The sequence below is a fragment of the Pseudoliparis swirei genome, chromosome 8 (genome assembly GCF_029220125.1).
Source record: "Pseudoliparis swirei isolate HS2019 ecotype Mariana Trench chromosome 8, NWPU_hadal_v1, whole genome shotgun sequence".
Classification (NCBI taxonomy): Eukaryota; Metazoa; Chordata; class Actinopteri; order Perciformes; family Liparidae; genus Pseudoliparis; species Pseudoliparis swirei.
In genome coordinates this window covers 19,384,362-19,396,267 of record NC_079395.1, presented here as the reverse complement: position 1 = coordinate 19,396,267, position 11,906 = coordinate 19,384,362, and the positions used below count along the sequence as shown (strand labels likewise).

Below are 11,906 nucleotides of genomic sequence, written 5' to 3'. Positions count from 1 at the left end.
TTATGAATTAAAAAGTGTAGTATAGATCCGCTGCGCTCTGTGTGTGTCTGTCAGTCAGCCATTGAGCGCTGAGCGGCAGCACTGCACCTCGGAGCGCGGTGGACCCTGGACAGCCCTCCCTCCTCACCCCCACCCCCCACACTCAGCCTCGCGCAGCCCAGCTCCAGCCTCACACACGTCGCCGTTGAGCACTGTGAGAACCCCCCCCCCCCCCCCACGCGCACACACACACACACACACACACACACACACACACACACACACACACACACACACACACACACACACCACCCACCCTCCCCACCCACCGAACCTCTCCCACCTCCTCCTCCCCTCACACCACCGCCGCGGTCTCTGCGATCCGTGCGTTCCTCTCCGCGGCTCCACTCCTCTCACTTGATCGTCCCCTCTCGGTGTTTCAGCGGAGGGGCTGCACGCGCGATCGCGCTATTGATACCCCCCACTTTGCGCTGTGTTCGTGGAAAGTCAGCCTCTCTCTCTCTCTCTCTTTCTCTCTCTCTCTCCCCCCCCCCCTCGCTCTCTCCGTCCTCCTCTCCGGCTGCGCTTTGGTAACCTAACTGGGAGGTGTTAACTACTTTTTTTCCTCTTCCACAAAGCGCCTCCCGTTATCTCCGGTGTTGCTGCGCGTGAGCCACAGAGGTTGCCTCCGCCGTTACTGATATTTTACATCCGCAGAGAAAAAAAAGTTTTCGGTTTTTTGTTGTGAGGATAAAAAAATTATTCTAAAAAAACCCAGAAAGAAGAAGAAGGAGCCGGAAACCGGAGGAGTCGTCTTGCAAAGAAGAAGCGGATTGTGCCACGGCGAGGTGAGTAGCACTGGCAGTCTCTCTGTTGGTTGTTGTTGTTGTTGTTGTTGTTGTTGTTGGGTTTGAAACACTTTCTCTCTCCACTCTCTCTCTTTTTTTCGCGTTCTCTCTGTTTTGGGTCCTTTCGTTCAACTTTTCTTCTTTTTTTTTCTTTCTTCCTTGTGCGCGTTGGACGCCGCTGCGGCGCGCGGTCGTTTTCCACGCGTAAAAAAGGAGTCACGGCGCGGTCCGTCTCCGTTTTGGACGCGGACCTTTTCACGTTTATGTCTTGTTTGTGTCTCCCTAGACGTGCGCGTGCATCTAAGAGCCCCCCCCCCCCCCCCCAACCACCACACGGGAGAAAGTGGTTCCTGGAAAACATTCGAATTCGATGCAGATTAGAGCGCGTGTCAGTGCCATTACGCACACATCACCGGCCACCGTGCATTAATTAGGACAGTACAAGTGCCGCACGCTCACACTGCAGCTAATACGTCTACTTTTTTCATTTTTTACAGCAACTCCTAATTGTGTTCATTGTTGTTGTTGTCATTGCTGTTTGATTGACGGCGGGTCATTTCCCAACACTCTGTTACTGATCACATCCTGGAGTTTTATACCGCAAAGCTCTTAGTAAAATAATTAAAAAAGACAATCACAGTCTTTATTACCGCATCGCGACCAGTTGGGTTCTTAATCACGAGCGTTGTTCCGCGGGCCCGCGGGGTGTCGGTTCATCTACAAGTTGACTTTGAGTTGTTTCCGTGAAGAGCAGCGCCCCGTGTCATTCTGTCCCGTGGGTTGTTTAAAAAAAACTGAAACTCAGTGTTGCTTTGCGGCTCACAGACGAGGGGCATGCGGGTTAAACGGCCGCTTATTGGCCCTGTTGGTGAGGGGTCCAATAAAGGACCCTACCGAGGGGGATTTGAATGAACCACTAACACACACACACACACACACATATATACATGTATATATACATATACATATATATATATATAAATGTATATATATATATGAATGTATATATATATATATATATATATATATATATAATGTATATTTGTATTTTATGAAGGACTCCTGGACCACCAAGACTCACAAAAACCTATTTGCTTTTCGGATCTCGGGATGTGAACGTCTGTAGTTTTATTACATTAAAATGTTAATTTGTAAATGTAAATGAGCCAGAACGTTGGGGAAAATGAACATGAATAGAAACTATACGGGAGTAAAATAAAGAGAGAAAGAGAGATCGAGAGAAAAGCCTCCCTATAAGTCCTCATATGCGCAACACATTATTCTCATTATTTCAAAGAGAAACAGACGACTTGAATTTACAAACAAACAAAAATAAATTAGCTGTGTAGCCTGCGTGTGCACGTGCACACACACACGCACACACACACGCACACACATATATCCACACAAGCTCACAGTTGAGAAACACCTGTTAACTAGGGAGCCACTATAATTTACATCCTCCCCCTAAATAAGCAGCGCCCAGCCAGAGGAAGTCCCGGGGGCCTTGCAACCTTCCGTGGCCGAGCACAGTGAGCCAAAATCGGCTTCTCCCGGCCACCAGATCCCGCTGCTGCTGTGTCGGTTTTACCGGATACAATATTAACGTTTTTCGCGTCTCATTAAGAAGAAATAACAATTTGTATTTGTGTTTATTTTGACGGAACTCATGTTTATTTATTTTGTCATCATGCCTTTATGACAGGAGTTTATGTAATTATGTCTATATTTGTGTCGTATTCTTTGTGCTGCAGACGTGGTGGAACATTTATTTCGTTTTAATATATATATTTTTTATAGTTGTATGAATTTAAAAAGTTGTATTCAGAGTGACGTGTGCAGACAATGACAACTGTGGACATGTTACTTTCTTTTTTATTTATTTTGTCAGTTGGACTTCTGATATTTGATATTATATATATATATATATATATATATATATATATATATATATATATATATATTAAAAACAAATATTCCACAAATGTGTGCTGATCCATTAATTTGTCTTATTGCTCGGGTGTTCTTGTTTTAATCACATCCATGCCGGTTTTTTGGAGGGCTTAGGGGGGGGGGGGTAAAAGGAAGCAAACAAGTGAGCAGTCGCTTAAACGCGCACGGGGTCCAGGCGCGCCGCCGCCTAGCAACACCCCGAACAGGGAATAATAAAATTAATAGTGGGGGGTCGAGAGAAAAAGAAGGAAAAAAATGCAGCAGACCTATTAGTAGTAATTTTCAAGTCCCAAAAAAAGTCCTCTCACTGCCAGAAATAAATAGCGCGTAAAAGAAAAACGCATCCACACGTTTGGATCAAGGTGCGCCCGAGGAGGGTCATTGAACTCACCGCACTGTGAAGATTGAATTATTATAGTTCCTCTTCTTCACACCAAAAACACACAAACTCCAGATGCAGTGAGCGCAGCGTGATGAACCCCTTCACATTGATCGTATTGATTGTCAGATCATCCAGCCCTGGCTTTTCTATAACGACCAGCCGAGCCTTTTCATTTCACAGGCACGCACGTGCGCGGCCGCGAGCAATACTGATCTCTTAAAAGTGGGAACAATTCGTGAGGAGGAGGAGAGATGTTACCGGAACAATATTTACAACGTGTTAAATGGGAGTAGATACACGGAAGGAAAGGGGGGAGGGGGGGGGGGTAGCATATTTTCTAATTAACACAATTAAATAAAAAGTGGGCACCAGTAATCATCCGTGTCATTCCTCCGCTGAAGGAAGTGGTGCGCAGCCCATTCCTCTTTATAATAAACACACTGTCCTTGAATGCAACGCTGCATTTCATTCTTTATTTATTTCAGTTTACACACGGGTCGTTTTACAAAAACCTACATATTTCAGTTTAAATTATTATTATTTTCATTGACACATTCGACTGTATCATTTCGGTGGCGTTGCTTTATTTGAAGGACTACAAGTGTCATTAAAACATCATTTAAATTGACCGTCTTTTTTCATTTGAATACTTTCTTTTTAATTAAGACTTTTTTTTTTATAAACAAATTATGATATTTTTGTTTGTGTCTATTTCATGTGGTCTCGGATGCCTCACGGTTTCATTTCATTATTTACTGGTGGTTTGTAGATCATTGACCGGACGCGGCTTTTTATTCCATGTCCAAACTGCGCTCCTGCTTTTAAATGTTTTGTTGTTGTTTTTTTCTATGACAGTCTAACTTATAATTATATATTACTTCTTTTTTTTAAAGAAAAGAAAAAAGAATGTTCTGCTCATTTGGGATGTTTTCCGTGTAAGCATCAGTCCGGTTTGGTACCCAGAGACCGAGCATCCGGGTAACACATAGCACACATGAATCACACCTAAGGTGCTTATTTCCAGCCCCCCCCCCCCCCAATTTGCGCTCCCACATTGAACTGAACGCTTCGGAATCTTTCTCTGTTTCCTCACTTGCTTCCTTTAGGCCTCATCTCCTCTCTCCTTCCCAAAGGACTCGTCTGTAGAGGCGCAAAAAAAGTGTCGAGGTTGTAGTAAAAGTAGCAAAAGATGATTTATTTGTTAGCCCCCCCCCCCCCTCTCAGCTGTTATTGCTCGCCATTGATCTACCTCGCGCGGCGAGAAGTGAACTAAAATTAATGTCCGTTTCACACTTCTCTCTCTCTCTCCCTCTCTCCCTCCCTCTCTCTCTCCCTCTCTCTCTGGATCGATGGCCGCAGGGAGTGAAGTTTATTTTAATTTGTGTAACAGACCCACACAAAAAAAGAAGAAAGAAAAAAAAAGAATCTGCTTAATTATCAGGAACCCGTGTTACCTCACTTTGATCGCGACGTGGATAATCAATAAGTGTATATATCTATTCATAATCACGTTAACCGCACGAGGAAAAAACACAGGTCAGTGGGTGAGGTATTTAGAATTTATTAAAGCCGACAATAAAAAATAAAATTATTCCAAAAATATTTCCAGGCATTATATAAATAAGTCCGATCAATATGCACTAATTCCTCATTCTTTATCAAAAGCAGACCCCCCCCCACACACACACACACATACCACTCTTCCCCCGTGTATGTTTGCGGTTTATTATGAATATTATTTTAGGCTACTTGTTGTTGTGCTAATAAACACTTTTACATACGAGAGATCATTTGACACGCGGGTTCGGGGTAATTGAAAATGAACGCGTCGCCGGTAAATAACACATGTTTGAACACGCAGACACGAGGAGCGCGAGGACCCCCCCCCCCCCCCCCACACACACACACACTCCCCCACTCCCTCCTGCATCTTGAGACGTGAGGTCGTCATCGTCTCGTTATCGCCGTTATAATCACCATAATTAAGTGCAGAGGACCGGATGTAATCATTTAACGGGAGGATGTCGTGGGTCTGTCTCGCTCATCAAAACAAATGTTTAGCTTTTTGTTGTTGTTGTTGTCGTCGTCGTCCCCCCCCCCCCCCCCCCCCCTCTCGCTGGAAATAATTGCAGCCTGTCAGCAGTTGTGATTGATTTGTTAAATGTTCCGTGGAGCAAAAGTTTTATCTATCATGTACAATATTTCTCGGGCTTTATTTTTTCCATTTACTATTTATGAAATTGGACATTTCAAGATTGAATTTTTTTTAATTGTTTCATCAATGAAAACAAAAATTAAATATATATGAGTTTGTATTACCATCATTTACTGCCTATAGAAGCAGAAATACTTCTATATATATTAAGCATCCATTTTTTTATTATCTTATCATGTTTTATAAAAGAAATATCTGGAATTGCAAAAACCAAAAATGCTGCAAGGATTTGATATTAATGATGACTCCTAACAAACGGGGCAATATGCACACGGCCCATCGTTCCTCCTATTGATGACAGGAAAGACGAGGAGCTCCAGTTCAGTCTCTTCTTTTGGAGGGGGGGGGGGGTGCAGAGCAGTGTTTAATGGTTTGATTGCATTGGAGGAGGCAGCCACTGGTAATGCCGTTATATGGAGGGAGATGAGAGGGAAGGGGGGGGGGGGGGGTATCACTTGGAGAAGCTATCGGCAACAAGAGCAAGTCAAAGAATTACCCCTAGTTGGCGGAGGAGAGGAGTTGTGTCGGGTGTCAGATACTTTCTATATTCTCCATATCGCTCCGTGACTCCTCTTCCTCTCATGTCTCTATACAACCCCTCCCCACCATATCTCTCTCAGATTCCCACCCTCCTCCTTCCGATCATTCCTTCCATTCGTCAATTACAGCGTGAGCCAGATTTACAAGCACCCTGCTTGATAAAATAAACTGATATGCCCCCCCCCCTCTCCTCTCCTCTCACACCTCCCCAGAAGACGCCCCGTCGGTGCATTTGCGTCCCATCGATTGCAGTCGGGCGGTTATTTGTGCAGCCTACTTATAATTTTTCCACCCCCCCCCCCCCAGACCATTCTGCCCACCCTGCAGTCGGATGTTCTCCTTCCAAGTGAACATGGGGCTGTTGGGCGAGCATCCTCCCGACCCCTCCCGCCATGCAGCTCCAGGCCTCCGGGTCTGCAGCCCACGGCATCTCTGACCTTTTGACCTCCACGCAGAGTGGAGAGGACCCCCCCCTCCCCCCCCGCTCTCGTCATCATTAATAAATCTAAGATATAAGGGATTATTCCCCTCACCAGTGTGAACAGCAGACCTGGCAACAGTGTGTCCCCCCCGCTTGCTAAACTTGAGCTAATTGGCACTCGCAGGCAGCACCAAGCGGGCCAGCCGGCGGCCGGTCCGCCTGCCAGGCGGCGAGATTAGTGGCTGCTGTTGTACACGCCGGCACAGCGCGGCAATAAAGAGCCAAGCACACACACACACACACACACACCTACACACACACATCCACACACACACACACTGCAGGACAGATAGAAAGCATGCTGGCGTCACCTGAAAACTGGCTTGTGTGGATTTTATTTGAACGTTTTAGAGAAGACGTTCCCCCCCCCCTGTTAGATATTATTATTATTATTAAGCAACGTCCTCTCAGACCGCTCTCTGTGATTACTCCTCGTTATATATTTCTGGACTCTTCAGAGAGGAGCGTCTCAAAGTGTGAAAGCCCCTCGTCATGGTTTGAGGGGAGACCAGCGTAAATAGATGCTGCGATGTTGGGTTCAGATCCCAGGGTCGCCTTCGGGACGGTAATCCATGTGCAATGGAATGCTGTGGTTTTCCCATTGAGCCTCGGCAGTACCAGGAATTAGCTGGCCCCGCTCAACGGGGGCCTCGCTGACGGCGATGCCATGAATAGAAACCCTGCCACAGGTCAGGGCCGACTTCCAGAATCATTCCTTTTTTTTCTTTCTGCTGTCTCCAAAAAAAATCACAAAAGCTTATTTAAGAAATAAATCCTCTGGCTTTTTTCCCTCTTTTTTCTTTCTTTCTTATTTTCCTTCAGGAGTGTTGCAATGGAAGTCACAGCGGGAGAGTCTGGGAAGAAAGTTATTCTTCTTCTTCTTCTTCTTTTTCTTCTTTTTCTTCTTCTTCTTCTTCTGAGCTGAAGTATTTCGAGCAACACATTTTCCAAAATATATTTGACTGCTGCACAAAGCTCCAAATCCTTATTGATTTTGTTGCTGAATATTACCCCGAGTGCCATTACCCTCCTCAGGATGACGTGTGTGTGTGTGTGTGTGTGCACTATGAAATCTGACTGTAATTCTTTTTCACTGCGATGCATCTGGGCTCCCGTTAACGGCAGCAGCTGTTGACCGAAGCCGATAACCTGGTTACAGAATTCATATCACAGAGAGGCGAGAGAAGAAAGAAAAGGAAACTCCAGATTGGATATTTGAAAGACATTCGGAAACAAAATTAGGGTTTTACATCTGAAAGAGGGAGACAAGGACAAAATATGAGAGATCCAGAGAGAGAGAGAGAGAGAGAGAGAGAGAGAGTGGAAGGGGGAGACAAATGAGTGCGATTTTTATTCACAAGGACATTTGAGCTTCGCCTCATGGCCAGACATGAATGAGTACATTTCAATAGTATCGACTGTTGCTTTGGACATCTGCAAACACACACACACACACACACACCTGCTGACGCGCAAGCGCCGCAGTCCGTGTGGAATACAGAGTGGAGCTGTGTGTGCAGGTCAGCCCACGATTTTTGAGGCAAAAAAGTGCACACACACACACACACACACACCTATGCAATTCACTTTGAGGGTGCATCACATGACAGTGTGCCGCATTGTGTGTTTTATTTCTTCAAAGTCTGGACTTTTTTTTTACCTGGTGTTGGTGTGTATATTTTAGGGCGATTGTGTTCACCTGAGGGAATGTAAGATACAATGTTAAGGGTGGCACTTTCATGCTTGTCAACAATCTAAACTCCCCCCCCCCCCCACACACACACACAGTGAGTCACAGTTGGCAAGACATTCTTATAACAAAAATTGGATTCTTCTCCAAAACTCAGCAGACACACCGGTGACTAAAGAGTTTCAGCAGCAGCCACGCAACAAGAATATTCATCTCAAAGTTGTCAAGATAAAGAAAGAAGAAAAGTACGCTTTGATAAACGAGCCCCCCCCCGAGCAAACAACCTCCATCATTACTCCTGAAGAACAATAATGACGTTCACACCGAGCACGTTTAACTGCACCCAACCCCCTTCCACACACACACACATTTTTTTGTAGCTCATATTTCCTGACTGACCCCCCCTCTCCCCCCCCCCCCCATCAGAACGATGTTCGAGCACATTGTCGTTGACGTGCACAACGTTGTCACTTAAAGTGGAAAAAGCTCCCCCACGCTCGCCGCTTGTGTTTAATATCTCGCCGACAGCTGTATAGTTCTGTGCTGCGCTGTAATCAAATTATGACAGCGGTGGTAAATCTGTCCCCCCCCCCCCCACCCCCTTCACTAGCGTGACATTTTTCTATTATAAAATGCATACGCCGCGGCGTCAGACAACCTGTGGTTGGCATCATCCCTCGGTGGCAAATGGGATTGTAAGTGGCACCGGCTGACGTTAATGTATGTGTGTGTGTGTGTGTGTGTGTTTGTGTGTGTGTTGGGGTGTAATTGCTCTCGTACATTGATGATATGCATAGGTGGGTGTCATGTGGCATTATGTTTGGTAAAAAGAAAACGTCACTTTTATCGGTGTGTTAAAAGAACGAGGAGAGCCAGATGAGGGCCTCAGTTGTGTGTGTGTGTGTGTGTGTGTGTGTGTGTGTGTGTGTGTGTGTGCGCACAGCGGGCCAGAAGGCAGCCAGCTTGTGTCAATCACCCAGGGAGATGAGATTTGTACCCTTTGCTCTGATATCACACCCTCTGATCTCCTTGTTTCCTCTCCTCATCTTCTCCTCTCCTTGTCTTATCTCCTGTCCTCTCCCCTCGTCTCCTCTCGTCCCCTCTCGCTTACTCTCCTCTCCTCGCTTCCTCTCCTCTCCCGCCGTGGCCTGCGAGGGGATATCCAGTGTCCTCTTATTGGATTGGCTGCTTTCGCGTCGGCGGGCCCTTCCCTCTCGCCGCCCCTCGGCCTGCTGGGTAATGATAATAAAATTGAAATATCCCGGTACTTGTCAGTGTATTACCTCGCTATCAACACCTCAGACACACTCTCTACTTTAGAGGTTACACGGGAGGAAGTGTGATACGAGGAGAGAGATCGCCGGCGCAGAAAAGTGAGACAGACGCGAGAGGGGAGGAAGAGGAGGAAGAGAAGAGGGAGTGCACTGATAGGCTGAGAGAGGGACACGGGAAGGGGAGAGGAGGAGGGACAAGAAAGAAAGGGAAGATGGGAGTTTTTGTCGCGGCGACGTTTTCTCTAGGTGCTATTTCCAGGATGGACTGCGGTAGGTTGTGAGGAGAGGGTGAGATGAGGAGGAGGAGGAGGAGGAGGAGGAAGAGAGGCGTGTAATGTGACTCTGTGGCATGGGTCCAGACCAGAGGCGTGTTGGCGTACGCCGTCCTCAACACTCCTCACTGTGTCGACTGTACATTTGTGGTAATGTAAAACATCTCACATCTCCCCATCTCTCTCTCTCTGTCCGGGCCCTCTCCTCTCTCCTCTCCCTCGGCAGTGTGTGTGTGTGTGTGTGTGTGTGTGCGCGTGTGTGTGTGAGGCGGGGGAGCGTGCCAAAGCCGAGATCAGGTTTGGAAATTGATTTGAATGAGTGTTGTAGACAGCTGATAGCTATAAAAGATTTTCTCCTTTCATTTCCCAGGGAGTTTCTCTCCTTTGATGCTGCTAGTCAGCGGCGCTTTGAAGCCGGCCCGCCGGCCCGATGCCGCGTCCGGCGCGCGTGTTTTCCGCATGTGTACACACAAATCCGCGCTTGACCTTTTTTTTTCCAGGGCACACTTTGGCGTCCTATCTTTTTCTGCGACTTCTTTAATGGTACCGCGGCCTGACGTTTTAAGTCGTAACAAAATGTCTTTTAATTGGATCCGAGTTGATAAGAAATGAGGGGAAACTACTCGGGGTAACCTGTAAGCCGATCTGATTAATTTTGCATTTTTTTTTCTTCAAATCCTGAACGATCACTTGTGTGCTACGAGCACATCTTCACGCCCTCTAAATCTTTAACGTATTGGACGCTTTAAACGCAGCAGCCACCTTCAAATTGCCCTTTGGGGATAAAAATCGCGGAAATGTTATTTTGGCGTTTCATCGGCTGTTTCCCTGCGTTCCTTCGACCGGCCAATCGGCACGCTCCAATCTAATTCCTGAGGGGGGGGGGGGGGTTCTAGTCTGTTGCCTCGGATGCCGCTGGGGAAAGGGTGTGTGTGTGTGGGGGGGGGTGTCGTGAGGTCAAGTACGGCTAATTTATTCACTCAGTCAGATTTCCTCTGGCTCGTGGACGGCAGATGGAGAGGTCTGATATGATATCACCCATCTGAATCACCCAGGGGAGAAGAGAGGGGGGAGGGATGAGAGGAGCAGAGATTGGCAGGAGAGATGTGAAAAGAAAAAAAATGGGGAAACGGAAAGTAAAAAAATTAAAAACTGGTTAGATAGAGAGATGGGAGAGAGGGAAGCACAGCCTGCGAGAGGGTGGAATGTGTTCGCCCCACCGAGTCGGGTGTCGAGCTGAACATCGAGCCGCACAGCCTCGTATCAGATGTGTGTGTGAGTGTGTGTGTGTGTGTGTGTGTGTGTGTGTGTGTGTCCTTATCTTAAGACAAGTGGTTCTGGTCCAATAAGATCCTGGGAGATGGTAGGACTAAGCGGCTTAGACCAAGATCTGAGATGTGGGGGGTGGGGGGGAGAAGAAGAGGGTGGGGTGGGGGGGAGATAGCGCCAGGGAGATGAGAAGAGGAGATGAGGATGGAGAGAAGTGGAGAAGGACAGAGGAGAAGGACAGATTAGGAGGATGGAGGACAAGGGCGGGGGGTGCGGGTGGGTGGTGGTGGGGTGGGCTGTAGAAATTGGAATGGAATTATGTGATGTGGAAACAGTTATTTGGGGGGGAGGGGGGTGCAGGAGGAAAAGTGGAAGGGGGGGAAGCGGGAGAAGTTTGGGTTTTGAAATAGTTGTTGGCTCCTTGTCAAAGGGCACGGGTTTACAGGATTTCATCCGCAGTGTCGGCTCGAGGACACTCCTCCCCGAGGGGTTTGCGAATGTACGTCCGCTTTACAACACTCCGTCCCCCAATAGGTTTAGACTTCAAGCCTCGGCTTCCAGACGCTCCTTTATTTAAAAAAAATGTTCCACTCCCAGCCCTTTTCCTCTCCATCCAGATTGAGGTCGAGCCATTGATCTCTGTCTGTTGAGAAAGCAGCGCACCTCTTGTCTCCTGGAAGTACCCATCATTAAGAAAAGATGAGCAGCTCTGAGATAAATGGGAAGCGGTTCACAGAGCGATTCACATTTCTTTATTATGGATGCTAGAGAGCTGATTTAAAGCACTTTTGTCGCCACAGATAATATCTTTTTTCCCCTTTTCGGCTTCTGTCCAAGGGACCGGTGAAGGGAAAAGTCTGTCGGAGAGCAAGTCACCACAAATCATCCAAAGAAATTATAAAAAATGAAGGTCGTCATTATCTTCGCCCATACTTGCGTACTCGGTTGAGAGGTCGTTATATAATTAAATAGTTGGGTTAAATTGGCAGCTGTTCTGGGGACT

General features: G+C 46.8%; 1 protein-coding gene across 1 annotated transcript in view; it reads left to right on the top strand.

Annotated features, from left to right (window-relative positions):
- Window positions 1-645: 645 nt before the first annotated feature.
- rnf220a (ring finger protein 220a) overlaps window positions 646-11,906 on the top strand; it is a 158,664-nt gene continuing 147,403 nt past the window's right edge. The window contains exon 1 of the mRNA XM_056420387.1: window positions 646-827. The gene's annotated coding sequence lies outside the window, so the exon portion shown is untranslated. The remainder of the gene's footprint in view (window positions 828-11,906) is intronic.